At 44.4% G+C, this 21,030-nt stretch overlaps 1 protein-coding gene across 3 annotated transcripts in view; it reads right to left on the bottom strand.

Moving 5' to 3' along the window:
• Positions 1-20,665, bottom strand: part of SYT2 (synaptotagmin 2) — a 145,660-nt gene extending 124,995 nt beyond the window's left edge. For 2 of the 3 annotated variants that reach the window (XM_081194747.1, XM_081194750.1), the window contains exon 1: positions 20,449-20,664. The gene's annotated coding sequence lies outside the window, so the exon portion shown is untranslated. Of the gene's footprint in view, positions 1-20,448 lie in introns of all 3 variants that reach the window. The other variant, XM_081194749.1, reaches the window with a different exon arrangement.
• Between the last annotated feature and the right edge of the window lie 365 nt (positions 20,666-21,030).

The raw sequence follows: 21,030 nt of genomic DNA, 5'->3' as shown, positions 1-21,030 counted from the left end.
TCCCTGGTGTCTTGTCCTGACCCCTAGAGGTCACTGGGTAAGCCAAAGAAAGCAGGTGTTTAGATGCCCAGCCTGTTCATTGGGTCCAGATTCTTCATAAACTTATCCAAAGGCCATAGCCACCAAACTAGAGAGCAGCAAGACTCTTCTTTCTCTAACTCTAGGTATGTCTTTGTGATTCCTGAGCAGCTTCTGATCTTGTGGACAGTTCATCCTGTGTTAACCAACCTTGAATTCAGTCACAATGTAATTAAGCTCAGACTTTTAAAACAATTGCAATGTTCTCTTTAAAGTGGAAATTCACCACTCTTGTACATACAGTGACCACATGCAACATATGATTCATGTGTAGTTGGCAGGGGAGGGGCTTATTGTGTGGCCTGTTGTGTGTTGGAAAGGGGTAGGGTCTTCTGTGTGGCGGCACCCTGACCAGGGAAGATCCTACCACTGCAGTGTGGATAGCCACAACTAACAGGATTCCTGATTTAAACATACTTGTTCTCTCTGGCTTTTAGATAAATTGAATAGGTTGCCTAACATTCTAGTGTTTGTTTGTGATAGTTTTATAATCGATTTTGCATTTTATTGTCTTGCTTTAACTGGTATAATACATTGTTTTATACTTTGCTGAAAACTGCTCTGTGATTACTATGTAATGAAAAGCAGTCTAAATGTTTGATTGATAAATTAATATACAAGGCAACCACACAAACCACAGGGGCAAATACAGATGAATCCTCTGTACAAAAAATGTCACCACCAATGTGTTCTGGACCCTAAAAGCAAAGCTTAACCAGTTCAGGCCTTGTATGGCTGGATATTATGGCTTTTGCACAGTTACCTTCATTGATTCTAGACAACAGGATGATGCTCAGTTGTCACAGAACTTAATTAGATTTTCAGCTTCTGCAAATAGCTGCTTCTCTGGGTAAAATTGAATGCAAAGATTTATACTATTCAAAAGCATTGTTCAGCTCACTGCAATGACTTTTTACAGGGAGCAACAAAACTACCAACAAGCTTGAAAGATACCCTAAACATCTATGCTTACGCTGGTGAAATTATTCTCACTGGCAGCTGAAACATACTGTCATGCAGAGAGTTCCATTCCATTGTAATGAAAACAGCATTTTAAGGCATTTTCAAAGCAATCAGCAAATGGATGTTCCACCAATCTCTCTTCTTCCCCTTTTTCTAAATCTCTTTGCTTTAAATTTTTTATTAAGCCTTATTGCAATGTTCCAAAAATTTCATAGACCCTTCAAGGAGAGTCATTTCTAATTTAACAATAAAGCAAGAAAAGATTGTTTCTTGTTATCAGTTCATCTGGTTACAGAACACTAGGTTCCCATGTGACAAGTGTCTTCCCCCCTCTTCGCTCATCATTTTGTCCTCTAATGAGCTCTAAGAGCACTTGAAAAGAGATGAGAAAGATAGCAAGAGCACAGGGTCTGGGCCGAGATACTTGCTACCTGTGTTGAAGGACAGAAAACAACATTCCCGAGATACTTCTCTGTCACTTTGGCAATGACTAGCTCCATGCCTCTAAAAAGATACTCAATCCTGACTTAACACTTTCATGATTAGACCCTCCAGCTTCCAACTAGATGTTTGAAACCTTCCTCTGACCCCTGATCCCAAGAATGTTCTTCTTCCATCTGCATTAGAGAGGAACCATGTGTGAGCTTCCACCTTCACATGGGCCAGCTGCCAGTCCCTCTGTTGCATCCCCATCACCCGGCCCTGCTGCCTTCCAGGTGCTGGAGTAGGAAGAGCTCAACCTGCTCTATGTGTAAAGACTCTCTGCATTATTAGGTTTCCAAACACCCACAGTTGGCAGGGCAGTGTTCAGTTGGCTTCTCAACACCCAAATGGCATTGGTTACCAGGAGGGGGGAAGAAGAGGTGCTGGGAGTTTGGTGGGGTGCAGGCATGGTGGCACAGCCAACAGACATGCTTGTTGCCAGGTCAGCACCAAGCCAAGCTCCCTGCTGCTTCTCCCTTCCCCATCTATATCTTGGCATCCGACAGCAGTGCTCAGTGTTTGGAAGCCAGGTAAGCAATTTGATCCTGCCCACCTTGCTGACCACTACTGCTTCTAAATTTGAGCAAGAGTTTTCACAGAAAAGGGCAGGTTCCTTGCTTCACACAAGCTACCATGTTGGTCCAGACAGTGAGATCACAATCATCTCAAGTTCAAGACCCCTAATAACTCACAGAAAGATGAAAGAAATGGGAGGTTCTCTCAAGGCATGGTAGCCACATGGAAGGTGATTCCATGGACTGGCTTCTCTCCATGAAGTCATGAGTGTTTGTAGGGATGGCACAAGCAGGAGGAATCCCACCCCAAACTTCACAGATGAGTCATGTAGCCCAGATTTCATTGTTACCATTTAAAAAGCAAGTCTTAAGCCCTTGTAGAACCTTGCAAAAAGTTCAGGTACAACACTGAGAAACTGGCCTGCTCCCACCTTCCTATGTTTTAGGCAATGAATTATGGGACTGATGAGTTGGGCTCTTCTTGCAGAGTTAGTGGGCACAAGGGAAAGAGTAACTCCATGATGTTGCATTTCCTTAGCAGCAGCAGCCAAGCTCCTAAAAATGACAACAGTTCATGAATTTCGGTAAAACCTTGCAAACTCACCTATTCCTGGTGGCTCTATCCATGAAATATACTACTTAATGTCACTTTGCCAACTTTTGGGTTGATGGACTGCACTGTGCGTGGGAGGTTTATGTATTATATTGCTGATTTTATTAATGGAGTACTATATTGCTTGTTTTTATTATATTTATGGTATTTTATGGTTTTATTGTTTTATGTTGCACTTACGTTTTATTTTGACTCATAAAGGCTGCTTATAAATGTATTTGAATAAATGAATGTCTTTCACCTTGCAGTGGTATGATTAAGAAATAGCCCTGTTTTCCACGTTGCAACAGTCATAAAAACATGGATTGATGCCCCAGATTCATCTAGTCCAACCCCCTGCAATGCAGGAATCTCCTCTAAGGCATCCATGGAAAATGGCCATCCAACCTCTCCTTAAAAACCTCCAAGGAAGTAAAATCCACCACCTTCGAAGGGAGTCAGTTCCAATGTTTAACATCTCTTACTGTCAGAAAACTATTCCTGATGTTTAGTTGGAATCTCATTTCTTGTAACTTGAATCCTTCGGTTTGGGTCCTACCCTCTGGAGCAGGAAAAAAACAAGCTTGCTAGCATTGCCATATTTAGAAGAGCAAAAAGGAGGACACAATTTCTACTTTTAACTATGGATCACCATGACGACTCCACCCATGAAAAAGAGGGCATGTCCTGGAAAAAGAGGACATAAGGCAACCCTGTTTATGTTCCATCTTCCATGCAACAGCCCTTTAGATATTAGAAAAAGGCTATCATATCTCTTCTAAGCCTCCTCCTATCCAGGCTACACATACCCAACTATCACAGCTAAGTTTTGATGCACACCTGGGGAGCCCAAATCAAAACTAGCTGGGAAGAGGGAGGGGAGAGAGAAAATGCGCTTGGTTGCCGTGTGAATGACTGATTCTTAAAATTCATTACACTTATACTGTAACCAGCTAACGCCCACATTAGCTAACCTATGTGGGCTTAAGGTTTGGACCAAATGTTATCTGAGCCAGGCTAATGAAAGAAGACTTTCCTCAGTCCCCCGCTTGCCATTCCACCAAGCGCAATTCCTGAGTGATGTGTGTAATGTGCACATTACCCAAGCAACGGGTTTTCCTATTAACATTTATGTGGCATTGTGTATGAGGCATTCCTCAGCACTTTTATTTTCAGAGTGAGGGAAGACATAGAGCAGCATGTCTGATCCAGTCCAGTGAATTTACCGGGCACAGTTTTAATTAGAGGCAGTTCAGTTGCTAATTTCCCTGGGACTACGCATCGCTGAGTCATAGCTCCCTGCGCGCTCTCTCTCTCTCTCTCTCTCTCTCTCTCTCTCTCTCTCACACACACACACACACACCTTCCTTTCCCTCTCTCCACCAATGCAAAGGGGAGCTTTCCGCTGACTGAATGACAAACTGCACCGCAGAAGGGAGTGAAGAAAGTGAGGAGCTGCAGAGTTGGCAGCTGCAGCCACTGGCCTCCGCTCCATCCTTCCAGCCCTGTGGGGAGCCAGCTGCTGTGAAAGGTCATCGCTCTGACTTGGCAATCAGTTTGGTTCCAGCAACAGGAGCTGAAAGCAGCTGGACATCGCCTCTTGCTGTCTGAGAACCAGAAAGCTCAGATCCAAAACTAGACCACCATCTAGCTGAGGTCTATTTTTATTTTGCTACCAGTCTAGTAATAAGAATAGTGACAGTGGTGCCCTCAGGGCAAAAGTCCAGGGACCCACTCTACAGAAGGTATAGAAGGAGCCCCCCCAATGCAATATGGCTGGCTTACCACAATGTGAAGTAAGCTGCACCCCCATCTAAAGAAGGGATGGGCTGCAGGTGGGTTATGCTACTTGGCTAGGAGGGATCCTTTTAGATATGTCTAAACAGGGGTTGCTTTACACCAGGCATGTCCAACCAGTAGATCGTGATCTACCGGAAGATCCCCGGCTGATCCTGGTAGATCCTTGGATCCTTATCTATCGTGGGCTTAAATAAAGTGTTCAAAAAGTTAACTAAAAAAAAAAAAAGCTCAAAAACTCTGTGGAATCCTCCCCCCAAAAAAGGTCAACAACTCTGGGCAACCCACCCACCTTTCTCCTCCCCCCAATGACAATGGGTAGATCACTGCCAGTTTTTTTATACTGGGAGTAGATCGCAGTCTCTTGGGAGTTGGATGTGCCTGCTTTAGACATATTTGAGTTTCTCACCCACTTGCTAGCTATCTCCTGGTGATTTGCCCATGTGTAAGTTGGAGATGTATGGAAGTGAGAGCTGGACCATACTGATCGCCGAAGAATTGATGCTTTTGAATTATGGTGCTGGAGGAGATTCTTGAGAGTCCCATGGACTGCAAGAAGATCAAACCTATCCATTCTGAAGGAAATCAGCCCTGAGTGCTCACTGGAAGGACACATCCTGAAGCTGAGGCTCCAATACTTTGGCCACCTCATGAGAAGAGAAGACTCCCTGGAAAAGACCCTGATGTTGGGAAAAATGGAGGGCACAAGGAGAAGGGGACGACAGAGGACGAGATGGTTGGACAGTGTTCTCGAAGCTACCAGCATGAGTTTGACCAAACTGTGGGAGACAGTGGAAGACAGGAGTGCCTGGCGTGCTCTGGTCCATGGGGTCACGAAGAGTCGTACATGACTCAACGACTAAACACCAAAGCTGGAGAGGCCCATAAATGCTTGCTCAACTTCCACACAGGCTCATTCATATCATATAGAAGGCATGGGCACTAAGTACAAATATGTATTTTTAGGTTTGAATCCAGAGGCAACCTCCACCCACACCAAAGATCCTTTGCTTGCAGGCTGTGGCAGACAGCACTTCCTAAGCACACAAGGTGCTTTCCCTTACCATTGCCAGCAATGGAAGGTTGCTCACTGCACACCTAAGAAATGTCGCCGTTCCTATCAAATAGGAACAGCCACATGCGCCATCTAACTCTGCAGCCTGTCTCCATTGTATGCTGTGTAAGAAATCTGTAATAGCACACAATGCTAGTAGAATACACTAGCCAGGTTACCTGCAGCATTTACATTGGAAATGTTTGTTCATTTATTATATCTATATTATGACCTTGGTCCAAGGAGCTTAGGGTGGCAAGTGTAGTTCTCTCCCTCCAACATACAGAGAGACACACACTTTTATCCGGAAGTAGCTTCAGCCTCCCACAAGGTTCCTTTAGGATTTCACTGGGGCAAGATGGATCTGGACTAGGAGAAAGTAGCTTCCACACTTGCACCAATTACAGTATGAACTGAACCTAAGTTCACCTTTTTGTCTTATCCTTCAAAAACAAATAACCACATAGCTAATGTAGAAGGTAATTCAATCCTTTTTAGTTCAGATGACACTCCCTAGAAATGTGGGGCTGTTTAATGTCAATTATCTGATGGATGCACATTAATTTGATTCTACAAACAGATGCTGGTCTTAAAGATGGGCAATACTGGTAGCCAATTGGCATCTGTCCCAAAAAGAAACTAGACTTCCAGCTCTGCTGCCTTTTTCAACTTAAAAATATATTTCCTATGCTAGGTGAAGACTTTCCTCTTCTTCCAGAGATTTGCCTGTTATCCTCTTGGCTGTTCTGGGTTGTTTTTTTGATGATCGTGATTATATACATACTGTTGGGGCTAGTTGGGATTTTGCCATTTTTAGACTGAGTGTATTATCATCTTCAATGAATGCTGCTGTTTCAGTCTTTTGCATGCCTTGTATTGAGTGGATTTTTGTGCTGTGATTTTTTAGCACCAGGCATCAAACAAATTGAAATCATGATAAGGATTTTGTATTTGTAAAAACACTAAAGCATTAATATATACAAACAGTCTTAACCCAGACTTTCAGAATATTTGAGGCAGGAGTAGCCACCACAGTACTCTATGTTTTGGGATGCAATTCCCATCATCCTAGGCCATGGTGACTAGGACTGATCAGAGCTGTAGTCCACAACACCTGTTGCCTACTCCTGATATAGGGCAGTGGCTAACATTAGCTGTACCCAGAACACACCCACAGAAAAATTGAAAGCTATCACCCTGGACAACAATGAAGGGGGTCTCCAACACCACATCCTGTCATGGTCTCATCCTGTTGCCGAGGAAGCAAGGGCTACGAGTCTCTGAGGAACACTTGCCTGAGAGTAGAATCCACATACGGCATGAGACAGTCCAGAGGTCAGGGAATCCAGATAATCGCAGAGCCAAGGGGCCAGATGGAAAGCAGGAAGCAGCAAAGTAGGGCCAGGAACCACAGGTGTTGTTTCCAGTATCTACCTGCTGCTGAGAGCTCAGTTTAAGAAGGCTGAAGCCAGCTGGTTCTCATCAGTGCCTTCTCTTCCTTACCTTGAAGGCTGATCAGCTGCAGGTGGAGTTATTCTGCCTTCTCCCCCTTCAGGCTGCTGTTCAGCAGGTGAAGCTGACTCCTGGCCCATGACATGTCCAAGTCACCAGCTCAGCTGCATAGGTTGTAGTGCAGCAGGATGAAAGATATGCTAACAATATCTCCATTCCCTCTCTGTGACCCAACGTGACAAGCATTCCCTCGAACCCATACAGTGTGGGGCATTCTACTGGCAAGGGAGATGGAATTTTTGTGGATGACAGTGATACAATGCCCTGTCCCTCTGACTTGCAGTGGTGCTGCATCAAGTACCTGGACGGGCACAGCTGGGTTAGCATAGCGCCACCCAGGCCATGCACTCTGCCTCAGTTATACATGCCAGGTTAGTCCCTTCATCCATGATCAAATCACGGATGACTGAGGCTTTATTCCGTACTGAACATGAGCTTCTGCTTATTTTCAAAGGTTCCTGGACAATGGGAAACTCTCATTTCAGAACAGATGCAATCTTGGAACTTAGCAAAGCATTTATTTGCTTTTCTATGATTATCCACTGTATGCACTACACCAGGTGACATTCAGGGAAAGTTTTCAATGCTATCTCAGTGCCTCTGAAATGCTTTTATTCCTGCCTTCGGCACAACCCAAGATTTTGCTCTTGCAATCAATTTGTGGTAGAAACACATTCCATAAAATGGGACTCAGAAGTGGCAGTTGTTTCTTCCTCTCTCTTTTACATTGCTTTTTAAACTGTTCTGTGTTTTTGCTATCTTGTCTTCAAATTAAGATGTGTGAAGATCAATTCACTGATGCTTGTGAGACCCCTGGATGTTGTGGCACTGAGAAGCACACCATGAATCAAGTCATATTCTCTCCCTCCCTGCTCCAGCATCATGGTGCTGTCACAAAACTGCATCTCAGACAAACAAAAAAAGGCAAAACTGCAAGAAAATGCTTGTTTAAACACTTAGGTGTTTTTGCTCACCATCACACTTGCATTGTTGGTTTAAGAACCCAGCAGAAGAGCACCCTCAGAGCCACAGGCATTTATAATCCACTTTCCCTGAAAAGAAGGTAGTATACATGGTCCCCCCCCCCCCTCTCATTTTATCCCGGCAACAACCCTGAGAGATGGGTTAGGCTGAGAGATAATGATTAGTCCAAATTACCAAATGAGATTCATATCTTAAAAGAAATTTGGAACTCAAGTTCAAATACTCTAGCCTAGGGGTGGGGAACCTGAGATCCAAGGGCTGGGTATGACCCTTCTTGCTCTCGATCAGGTCCTTGTGGTTCTCTCTATTCCTCACCTCCTTCCTAGCCACCCCCACTCTCCCCAGGATGAGGGATAGAGTGGTACATGTGCAGAAACTAGCCTACTGTACAAAGGTTGACAGTCCACCCATTGCTCCACTCACTTTTCCCTCTGACAAACTTCTGGCATGTGGAAAGCTGTCCAGAGGGGAATTTGGACCTCAGGCTGAAAATGCTTTCCCACCCTGCACTAAACTGCTACACTGCACAGAACTGGCCACAAGCCAACACAGATCCAGTGGCCTCGGGTGTGTTTAATTCTGCACTGGATTTTGGCCAGTAATTTGGATAGGGTCACTTTTGTAGCTTCATGGATATAGAGGACTGAATGTTTTAACTGAATATCGGGCTGCCATCTCTTAGTGGGTAGTTAAAAATCAAGCAGATCATTTGCCAATTTTGTATTTATTTTGATAGCTAAATTTACCCCAACAAAGCAAGCTAGCAATACAATCAGTTTCAAAACAGAATATGGAGGGGAGGGGGGGAGCTTCATACTGAACATTTCTTCCATAGAGACATACGACTTGAGCTCCCTCTAATCCTTGTAGCTTAGCTCACCGCTCTGTCAATTCCACAGGGTCTCATTCCTTGACTGCATCATGCTGTTGCTTTCTAAACATCCCCAAACTATTGTTGCAAGGAGTTGTCATCTTTGAACTGCTCCCCTGTACCTCCCAACTAAGACAATGGGAGCAGACAGATTCAAATTTGTGCCAGTGTAGCACTAAACAGCACAAATGAACAGGGAGGATTCAGTCTGGCATGGCGTGTACTGCAGCATCCATTGCAGCAAAAGGCTTATTATGGCTGAGTAATGTCAGGCAGTACGTTCCAAGAGTGATTTAAATACAAAGAACATGTCATTTACTCTCTCCAGGCCACCCCTCATAGAAAGGGCCACATCCTTCTTTGATTTGCTCATGCAGGTGGATTTTCAACAGTTCACATAAAAAAGAAGGGCAGGATCGAACCCAGGTTTTTTGGTGTAGGCCAGGGCTGGATCAGAGAGGGGAAAGATATGCCTACATAATTAGGCCCCACAAGAGCAGATGAGGAACTGTAGGGAGGAGAGCAGAGAACTGCAAGTGTAAAATTGCAAGTGTAAAATTGTCGGTGGCTCTTGACACATTCCCTTCATTTGATCTTCCTTTCGGCTCTTAGTTTGAAAGTTGTTCACATAAGCATTGCAGTAAGCTGACTGAAGCACATCATGGTACATTTCCCTCTTGGAGTGGGGAGAATTAAGGCCAAGTCTTCAAGCCACTCAGGCAAGACCAGGGAAATTGCTTTGGGAACAAGCCCAGACTAAGTCTTTTGCACACTGCAGCCTTAACATGTTGCGGTGAAAATTGGCTTAGAACATAAGAGAGTCCTGCTGAATCGGGCCAGCAGCAAATCTAGTCCAGCATCCTGTTCTCATAGTGGCTGATTGGATGCCTGTGGGAAGCCCACAAGCCAAACCAGAGCTCAGCAGCACTCTCCCTACTTGTGGCTTCCAGCAACTGGTATTCCGAAGCATACAACCTCCGACTGTGAAGGCGCAGCATAAGCATCAGGGTTAGATACCCACACAGGGCTATCAGGTGGTGTTGGAGGTGGGACTCTTCTCTATTCCCCACCATGCAGGCAGGAGTTGATCAGCCTGGAATCGTCCAGAGGTTGTTAGGACTACAACTCCCATAGTAAGAAGTCTGAGAGATGGTCAACCTAAACAGTGACCTGTATCTTTGGCTCCACCCACCCAAACTCCTTCATAAGCAGCTTGTTTGCTGGTATAGGTGTGTATTTTGTGTTTAATTTCCTTTATGGATCTGTAAGAGAAGCTTCAGTTTCTCTCTACCCTCTTAGTCACATGCGACTAACTCTGGCCACTTCCAGGCAATGGGTGGTAGTCAGCTAAGTTTCACTCTCCTATTGAGTGTTTAGGCTCCATCTATACTATACATTTAAAGCACTGTTATAACTACTTTAAATAGCTCCCCTCAAAGAAGTCTGGGAGCTGTCATTTGTTAAGAGTGCTGAGAACTGTTAGGTGAGTCCTATTGCCCTTGCAGAGCAATGGTTACCAGAGTGGCTGAACAATTGAAAACATCAGCAACAGCAATAATAATAATAACAATGATTTATTTTTGTACCCTGCCCATCTCACTGGGTTACCCCAGCCACTCTGGGCAGCTTCCAACAGGGTATACAAAAACACAACAACAACAAAACATCACACATCCCTCTTCCCAGGGAACTCTGGGAATTATAGCTCTGAGAGGGGAATAGGGGTATCGTAACAACTCTCAGCATCCTTAGCAAACTACAGTTCCCAGAATTATTTGGGGGAAGTTATGACTGTTTAAATGTATGTGTAGACAGGGTCTTAGTCATGGTCATTAATTTCAGTAGGTCTACTCTGCGTAAGACTTTGTTGATTACTACTCAACCTGTTCCTTCTCGATTTGTTTGTGGGAAGGTTATCCAACAATCAGTTGCTAACTGAGAACTCATCCTGATTTATTTGCACGGAGGTTGTGTGATGTTCTATCAAGCACACTTCCCCATGCATTTTGCCATCATCTTCCTTAAGTCTTTTTTTTTGGGGGGGAGCATATTTGTTGTCCAAATCCACTTTAATTTGGCAACCTGAACTTGTTGTATGCAATGAAATCCTGCTGCAAAAAAGCAACAGTCTGGAAGAGACCTCAGGTTTGAGTATCCTGTTAGCACTTTACATGAATTTTGCAATTTCCATCCGACTGCCCTGTGGTTTCTGTGGTGCTGTATCTTTCCTGTCTAATTAATTGCTCAACACATACCTCAGCATTTCCATCCTTTGAAAGAATGGATGAGCTCTCAGAGTGAAATCTGTTTCTCTGTTACGCTAGCAGTATCCAATGAAGTTTGGGCCATTCTAAACCAAGACTGGGTTTGGGCATCTATTCTCCCTCTCAGACTGCTCCTATCTACTAAGGGCAGGAGCTGGGAAATTTAAGAAACCATGGAAAAACCTTCCTGGATCATTGCTTTGCGACTAACATGTACCTGAGTGCAATGGTGGTCAATCATCTACCTACCAACACAAACTCCAGAACTCTTTGCAATCACTTGAAAACAAAAATTATTGGAAACATGGAGGTTTTGGAGAGCCTGCTGAGAATAACACTGTATATTTTTTTTGGTGAAACTGTCCTGTTAGCACAAGGACTTTCACCTATAGAATGGAATTTCCTCTCTCCCTCCTCTCTCCTGTGCTCCCATACACCACCTATCTGTTCTGGAGGTTTGGGAAAACCCTCAGAAGAGATTGGGGGAGGGGGAGAGGAAGACCTGCTGCGAAAACAGAAATCCTTGTACTAATCATAGAACCATAGAGTTGGAAGGGACCCTGTAGATCATCTAGTCCAACCCCCTGCAATGAAGGAATATGCTAGGATGACTTTGTTGGATACAACCCTATTGGAGGAGACTATGCTGGAAGGGATCTTTAAAATGTTTATATGCCATGCTATTTCTTATTTCCTTCACAGGAAATGGAGTTTACTTTAAAGCTGCTATGCTGTGCCTTGATTCTCCCCTCCATCTACACACATTAACTGCTCACACTAACTGCTATGGGTTGCAAATTCAGAAGGGATTCACAAGAATCATGCAGGGACTGACCCCCCATATCTAGTCCAATATAATAAAGGGAACCTTTTTGTAAGCTCGGGAATGAAAATGTCTCCGTTAGCTAGAGAGGGTTCCCGCAGCTAATCCTATGTCTTTTATGTTCTTGGCCTGGGTAAGGCGGAAAACACTGTTTTCTCCCATTTCTGAGACAATAGTTCCCCTCTAATCAAGCCCCCCCCCCATTTCTAAAAATGAGCTGAGTTCATTTCTTGTGAACCCTAGAGCTCCAAGGCATTATGGGAATAGAAGCTATGGACAAGAAACTTATAAAAAGGCACTCCTATAACAATCATATGCAATCATGTATATAGTACATGGAAAATAAAGCTATACCTGTCTATTTTTTGCTCTCTGGAAGATGGGGAATCTTTACTGGCTGTGTTGGGTTTGCAATGCTGAGTCATGATAGAATGAACAGAGGATTTGCCAAGTTGTCTGGCAGTTCAAAAACATTGGATTTAGGCCAGCTGGCCCTTAATATGCAAAGTCACTTGTTGGTAGGCTGAAGGGAAGGCTACTTCAGCTCCCAGAAGTTGCAGGAAACAAAGTCTTATAAAGTGGATGCTGAAATACAGGTACACTGGTGATCCTTGCTATGGGCAGTCTAGATTATCTGCTGAGATTGAATTAATGAATTGGTAATTGTGCCAGCTTTAGTTTATCCGATAGTTGAGGACGTTTGATGTTATCAAAATCCCATTATAAATGAAAGAAGCCATGAAGAGAAATTAGCCACTGCAACTCAGACATGGCACTTAGTCACAGTGATAACTCAGTGATGAGGACTAATAAGCAAATGGCATTTGGAGAGCAAGTCTCATGCAAGGGCTGAGAGTGTGAGCTGTCTGAGCTGCAAGTTCCTGGTTTCAAGCTCACCTCAGCTATGAATTCACTAAAGGATCTTTGCCAAAGCACAGTCAAGGAGGATGTTTCCAAAACAGGTGTATGGCATAAACTATCCATAAGAGAATGAGTAGAAAGGTTTATTAGTGATCATAAAACAAGTGTTATTCTGACCCTCCACCCCACCATTGACAATGAGCGCATTCTCATACTGGCCTGTCTGAAAACGCTGCTGTAAGAATTGCTGAGGTAATATATGCCACACACTTTAAGCACTCAAAATGTATGTATTTATATTGGGTTGTATCCAATGTACTGCTAAGTAACATGTTCCTTCAGTGTTTCTGTTTGCAATGGAATTCCCCCTCTCTCTTCCCTCCACAAGCCTCCTAACCTGTTATAGGCATTTTCCCCAACACTCTGGAAGCAGATTGGGGGAGGGCACACAGGTACACACAGGAAAAGGAAAGGAAAGAATTTCTGTTGCACAAGTGCAAAACCTTGCACTGGCAGAATGCATCGTTTGGACATCGCTCATGACCATTTTCCCTACTGTTTAGGGGGAGAGAAAAATGTTTTCCAGAATAGTTTAATAAAACCCAATAGTAAGGCAGTCCCTGACTTTAGGCTTACCATCAGATAAAATAATAATTTTAAACTGCACCAAGTAAATGTTAAGCAATAGGATTACTTTGAGAAGCACAATATGTAGAATAGCCTTCATCAACCTCACACCCTCCAGATATTTTGAACTACAGGCAGCTCCCATCAGCCCAAGCCAATGAAACATTCACTATGTGACCAAACCACCCATTCAAGTTCTTCCTCTGTTCAGGTAAATTCCTTTTGTTTATTTCATACTGATATTTGGCTACTTTTCTCCATCTGTCTGTTGTTTCTAAAACCATCTTTTGTTTCCAGCACTGATTGTTTGGGGAGGGAAAGTGCTTGAATTTCCAGTTTCTTCTTCCATGGCTAGTACTGGGAACCACAGTTACAAGGGAATTTTACAATGAGGTGCATCCAGCACACATGAACCAACATTATGAGCCACAAGACAAAGAACTCGCAGGAAAATTCTTTTTCCCCCCCCTTCTCCCAAGAGTTCTCAAGAGAACGCTTATAATTTCTGAGCCGGTTCTGAATCAAGCTGATGGGAGTTCATCCATCACTAGTACTAGTAATTATGTTCATGATATATTGTGGTAATCTTGTAATGGGAGGATGCAAAGCAAGAGGATGAACGTGCTCTGCTTGGCTGACACTGGAGGATTCTGGTGAAGCTCCTTTGGAGTATCACAGCCACAACACACAACTGCGGGATTGTGAGACTGCTAGACACCTCCAGATTCTCCACTTTAGCTTCTCCCTACTTAAATGTTGATACAGGCAACCTGGAAGCTTTTTTTCCTGGGCGACACCACAGGTGCTTAGAGCACTGTTCAAGATGGAAGGAAGGTAAAATACATACAAGAGAAGAATGGCTGATAAAGATGATGGACTATGCCAAAATGGCAAAAAAATGACCAGGAAGATCAGAGATCAAGAGGACATTAAATTTTATAAAGAATGGGGGGAATTTATAAGTTACTTCAAAGAACACTGTAAACAATTAAAACATTGGCAGGATTAAAAAAAAAAACTTGCAATGTAACGAGAACTATGGTGAGAACTGAGTTTCAAGAAAACATGAAGAACATTATATGATGCAGTTGGAAAAGAACAACTATGGAAACTGTGGAGGGATGGAGGGAATCCCAGGGATTCAGAGAATCTTATATGTATAGGAATATGACTTATTTGTGACATTAATTGTTAAACTTAGTTCAAGATGGTCTGTCCATGTGTGAGTATTAGACAAAAGGATTTCGAGGAAGACCATTTGCATTCACTATCGGTTAGAAGATGAAGGCAGCAGGAGCTTCCCTTTCTAGCTGTCCCATGTTTGTTTGTTTTTCTTTTTTACTGCGTGACCTTGGGAAAGTGACACTCTATACCTTAGTCATTTCCAACTGTAAAAACAAGTGCTTGAGAATGTGGAGATAAAATGCATGGCATACAGTCATTGCAAAACCCTACTAGTTCTTATTGCAGTACGAAGACTGCAGAGATCTCAGCAAATGATGTAAACTGGTGAGACATGATGCAGCAGATGGCAGCTGACCCCCTGCCATACACACCGTTTCTGGTGCGGCAGGGAGAGGGGAATCTGCAGCAAGAAAGGAAGAAACAACATCCTGTCTATCCACCCAAAGAGATCATTTGCTTTGGGAACAAAATACCGGTAGGTGCATATGTCTAATAAAACACTGTTTAACAGGCTCCAGGAGACCCACACATATTGTTGCTGCTGGCATCCATCTGTCTCTAACCTTTGGAATATACTCAGACCACCATGGGGAAATAGTGTGGCTCTTAGGAAGTTTTTGCAAGCCGGCACAGCTATGTAGCCATGAGTGATGCTGTTAGGAAGTGTTGGGCAGTGGTGGCAGGATTTGTGGAATGTAGGAGGACAGATATATGTCTCCAGAATTCTAGGTCTCCCAAGATGAATGCAGGTACCTGGATCATACAGGTGCCAACTGTGCAAAAGCAGGAGGCACTCAGTCATCATACAAAGCTATGTGCTGAACCTTACTAATAGGACAAAATGCCCTTGCATCAAAACACCATGCAGAAGAAAGCCATCAGCTACATACAGGCTAAGGTTTGTAGCAGCAAGTATATCAGAACATAAGAATCACAATCAATGGTTCAGCCAGGATTCAATCAACATACAGAGCAAAAGGCAGGTTAAAGGAAACTATATAATACACAGAATCAAAAACCATTCTAATTATTAAGTATTAAAAGTCTAGTATTGATAAGAGTAAGGAGTGCTCTGCTGGTTCAGACAAAGGAATTGATTTGTGAAGCATCCTTTACATCAAAAGGGGCCAGCTAAATATCCCCAGGAAATTCACAAGGATAGTGCAAAGGCAACAGCCCTCCATGGTTGTGTGACCACAGCTTCTGGTATTGGGAGATACACTGCCCAGATCATTATTAGAAGTTTATAATGAGCTGCTAAATTGTAGTTCAGATTCTTCCACTTCCATGAATGGTTGTTGTTGTTGTCTTTGAATACTTGAAAGCTCATCTCCATATTGTTCACTACATGACCTTAAATAGTTGGGTCTTGCTGCTTGGTAAAAGCCATTGAGTCCCATTCACACTTCAGCAACATGCCAGAATGTTGTCACATGTGTCAAAGTCCTTCTTCCCATTTTCTCTGAAAGGGATGAGTGAGTTAATGACTTTGAGTTGACAAATGCCTGATAGTGAGCCAAAGAAAACAAACTGTGCTTCTCCTGCAGCACTAAGACCTGACCTCTATGTGTTTTAATTTGTTGGAAGCCACCCAGAGTAACTGGGGTAACCCAGCATAAAAATAAATAATCATCATCATCATCATCATGGCCATAATCCAAAAGTTCACTCCATTCAGTTATGGCCAAGGTGCATGGTATTGCAAAGAGAGGCCTCCAACAGAACCATCTCTTCCTCCCCAGTCTGCTTATTCCAGTTCTTGCCTGGGGCCTGCTCACTGAATAGAAGTTGCTCAGTGTCGTCTGCCTTAGCCTGGAGTATTAGCATATGCTGATCCTTTTCTCCTGCTGCTAATTGCCTGGCCACGCAGACATATTTCAAGAACATGCAGTTGTGGTCTGCAGACAATGAATGCTTTTTCTCATTGCATGCAGACAATCATCACCCCCCTACCCTGTGGCATGACACTATCATGTATGCCAAGCAGCCAGGTTTCCCCATACTCCCTTCTCTTGACCATTGGAGTCAGCCTGCTGAAGCCTGAACAAGTTGGGAGAAGGGGTCAGCAGATATCAAAAGGAAATGCCTTTTTAGACAGCTTTGGGGAAATGACCATTGACTCCCACGCTTCATTTCCCCCATTTGCTCTTGCAATATAGCAGTAGCTGTATTTCAAAAGGCTCTGGGATTCTAAAGTGAGTCACTCACACTGCCAGGTGATCTATGTCTGCTACCAACAGGATGGTGATAAAGACATTGTAAACGCTGATTTACTCAGCCAGCTGAACACTGATCCAGGCTGCAGAGGAAGCTTGGAGCACCTTCTGGCCTCCATGCTTGATACACTGCTGTGGAAGAAATACCAGGGTGGAAACGACTAACACAAAACACTGGAGGAAAGTAGTTCAGAATAGCCACAGAGATAGATGTCATTGGATTTCATCTTTAGAGTTACGGTAATTTCTTTGCCCTGTTCAAAAATGAACAGTTTCCAGAATGCCACAGTGCAGGCAACCACTTACAACAGCACAGCATCCTCAAGAACCACATTGGACGGAATGGCTTTTACATATAACATGAACGTACTTTCAACTTGGATGTTTACCATGATCCCCAGCATTACAAGCAAGTTATAACTGAGCGGGGGTACCTGCAGTAGAAAGGGGTGGTGTATAAATCAGGATGACTCAGTCTTATTGATGTCTATGCTGACTCTCCCATGCCAGCTAAGCTTCAGAGAACATTGTGGCTTGAAAGGACTTTCGCACAATAGTTGTCCATTTTACTGATTTTTCATCTGAACGTTATGCCATAGGATCTTCTATAGGGGCAGTTAAACTACAGCATCCATTGATGCTCCCCTGACAGTTACATTCTCATTAAATGCTTTTGCATTCAGTGATCTCCAACAGTGGGATCCTCCAATGACTTCCATTCTCAAATCCCCACCAAATATCACATAACACACCCATAAACACATACCCCTTAGCACCCGGCCTTTCCATGTCCATTAAAAACCTGTAATCACAACAGGACATGGAAAATCCTGGATATCCTGGCACACACTAGCTTGCATTACAAGCCACCCATGTACATTTACTGAGATCAACAAAAATATAGAAAAGCACACAAAAAGATCCCTAACGCAAGGAAAGACATACTCCTCATCCCGTGTCTGAACTACATACAGCGTACACATTCATGCCTCTAGGTCAGCATTGAGTATTAGGGCATTCACATTCCTATGTCACCACCCCACCCATGCAATATCAATAGCTGCAGAGCTTACACTCTAAAAAAGTGCTACACACATGACGGTTTGTTGATCCGTGTTCTCACTGCAAAATCAAAGCACACTTCAGTCATGATAGATTTATTCCATCACCACCCACACAGAGAGATGCTCTCTATCTAGGGGGAAATCTCATGTATGATGAAGCAGTCCAGAGGGAACAATCTACAGAGGCAATGGATGGATGCAGCAGCTGCACCAAAGCCTTTTGGGTACCTCTCCACAAAGTCTTTTCTTTCCTGCTTTATGTAAAATTGCTGTGGGATTATCTGGTGCTAGGAAAACCCGATCATTTTACAAGGAGCCCCCCCCCCAGCATTATAGCATCCAAAAAGGGCACACAGAACTATTGCCGACCCATTATAGCTAGCAGTATGATGTATAGCAGTGGAAGGAGACTCACACTGAACCAATGGCAGCATCAGAAAAGTTAACCCAGGAGCACTGCAAGAATCTAATGCTGCTCAGACCTGCACTCATAAGAGTGCAAAGTAGCCTTGACGAGGTATAACGAGGCCATCTAGGTCTGGAGTAAATGACAGCCAACTGGTTCAGGCTGTGCGTGTGTTCCAAAAGGAGACTGCAGCAAGAAGGGCGAGTAAGGCCTTATCAGAAACAGACGGAGCTAATGACTCAGGAGCTGGAAAATCGTTATCTCCCATCTCATCTTGTAAGCACTCCAGAGCTATAATAGACTGGGAGCTTGGAAAGTGACTTGCCCTGTGCCAGCCAGCCAAGAATCAGCAGACTCATCCCCAGAGCTCTCATCCTGCAGTAGCCCTCAGAGAGTCAGCCAACAGTTCCATTTCCTCCCCCCCCAAAAAACCCCCAGAATATATAAACTGTCTGAAATCCCCAAGCTCCCCCTATCCCTTATTCACAGAGCTCATTGCACTGAAATATAGAGGCAGTTCACACTTACTGAGTTTCTCATATGCACAGGCAAACGGCTGGGTGAAGAAAGGTTTGTGTAAACTGGGCAGTGCATGCAGTGCGCTGGCAGCTCTTTCCATGATTGCTCATGACCTCTCCTCAGCAGTTGCACTCATGGAGTTAGGTGTGGGCTCACCATAGATACCACCCACTTCATGCTAACATCTCTGCACATGGCTGTGTACCTGTGCACACAATCACATATTACTAACAGCAAGTTCCACCCATGTAGAAAGGCCACTTTAATTTGCATGCCCCAGAATGCCACACACAGCGGTTCCTTCTTTTCCTTGCAGGTTCTCTCTTTCCCTTTCAATTCCTCTTTCTCACACCTGACCCTATTGGTCAGTGTTTAGACATTGATGCATCTGCCTTTTGGTGCAGTGGATTGTTCTGTTCCCAGTTTGTTTTTCCCTTTTGGGAACCATCTTACCCTGCTGAGCAGGAGCAGAGAGAGCTGAGTCAGCACCTCTTCTAAGCAATGTCAGGGAGAGTGATTCCCTGCCTCAACCATTGCGGACAGGCACAGATTTGAAATACAAAGGCTCCATATCCCAATAGACTGACTTCTTGCAATGAAACACAATGCAATGAATCTAACCCACTCTAAAGGTGAGTTCTTGTTACGCTTTAAACCTCATATTCATTAGATCTGACACCTGGTTTTTGAATTCTGAAACCCTTCCATTCCTGCATCAGGAAAGTTAGCGATGCACTCTCTCCAGGGAACCCAGCTCTGTATTCAGCACATTGCACCAGTATCTGAGTGCCCTAGTGGGATCTACATATGACGTGCTGCAGATCAGGTGCATATAAACCTATTGTGCACATACCATCCAATTGGCAGTATTTTTAGATTGCAGCATGTCCTGAAACAGAACATGTTGTACAGTATATCTGTATATGTGTGTGCATATGCTAATTGCTCCACTTTGGTGTCTCTGCTTGCGTGACCCTCTTCCTCTGCATCTGTCTGGACTATAACCTTGAAGGCGAGGTGGGAGCATGCACACCAGGTAATGGTATCTTGAGACTCTTCCCTGGGATCATTAGAAACAAACACGGATGGGGTCTTTTTTGTTGTTGCTGTTTGCTTAGATGCTTATATTCTAAGGCACAGCCCGCTTTCTTCCTTTCTTTTTTGCTCCAATCAGAAGTAAACCACCGGCCACTTTTATCATGGATCTCCCTAGTACTGTACCCTGAAAGGAAAGATGCCTTGCGCCAAACCGCCGCAAAAACCACGGGGAGCTGTCCGTTCAGCACTCCTGGCCAAACAAGATCTGGTTGACCGTCCGGTCAGCACCACGGCCAGTGAATTCTCTGCTCAACTGCAGAAAGCTGACGAGGAGATCCCCACTAGCTTCTCTAAATAACTCCACTTGCTGCAGTAAACTTAAAAGCGAGGGGAGGCGTTTTGTTGCGTTAATCTTGTTTCTCTCCCCACCCTTGCGCTCGCCAAACCTTTTTGTCCCAGAGCCCCGCTACTACTTAGGGAACGATCAATCACCAGAAGAGGCGGAAGGAAAGGGGAAGGTCTGGTTTCTGATGCACCCCGAAGTACATCCTCGGACACAGATGCAAGCAAAGAACAAGAAGGAAAGTGAAACTTACTCGCTCGCCGGTGCGGAGACACACAGATACACACCAGCGTCCGCACACGCACACACAGAGTCCAAGGCGGGCAGAAGACTTCGAGCCGACAGGTCAGTCCCTCAAAATGCTGCAGTTGCTTTTCCCACCCGCCCCTCCAGGGCTCCCGTACGTCGCCGTATTCTGCGGAGCTCCAACCTCATTGGCGGAGAGGCGGCTCAATAGAATAAAGATCCTGCATTAATTGAGAAGGGGCTCTCTCTCTCCTCCGCCTCCGCCTCCGCCTCTGTGGTGCAGTTCATTCTCCAACCCCGGAGGGTGGTTTTAGCCCCTCCCCTCTATCCCAACTCCTTTCCAAGCGCCCGCAGTGAGACTTGCTGAGCTTTGCAGTCTGAAGCAGGCGAGGAGGAGACCGGTACGCCTGCTTGATCAATGGGGGAGGCGCGGGGGGAGCCTGCTAAGTCAGCTGAGGTGGCAGCGAGTTGGGGGGCATGGATGGAGGGGAAAGGGTGTGTGTGTGTGTGTGTGTGTGAGAGAGAGAGAGAGAGAGAGAGAGAGAGAGAGAGAGAGAGAGAGAGAGAGAGAGAGAGAGGTGCTTCATAG

Source organism: Podarcis bocagei (assembly GCF_964188305.1).
Source record: "Podarcis bocagei genome assembly, chromosome: 5".
Classification (NCBI taxonomy): domain Eukaryota; kingdom Metazoa; phylum Chordata; class Lepidosauria; order Squamata; family Lacertidae; genus Podarcis; species Podarcis bocagei.
Note: the sequence above shows the minus strand (reverse complement) of the source record. Positions and strands in the feature narration are given on the sequence as shown.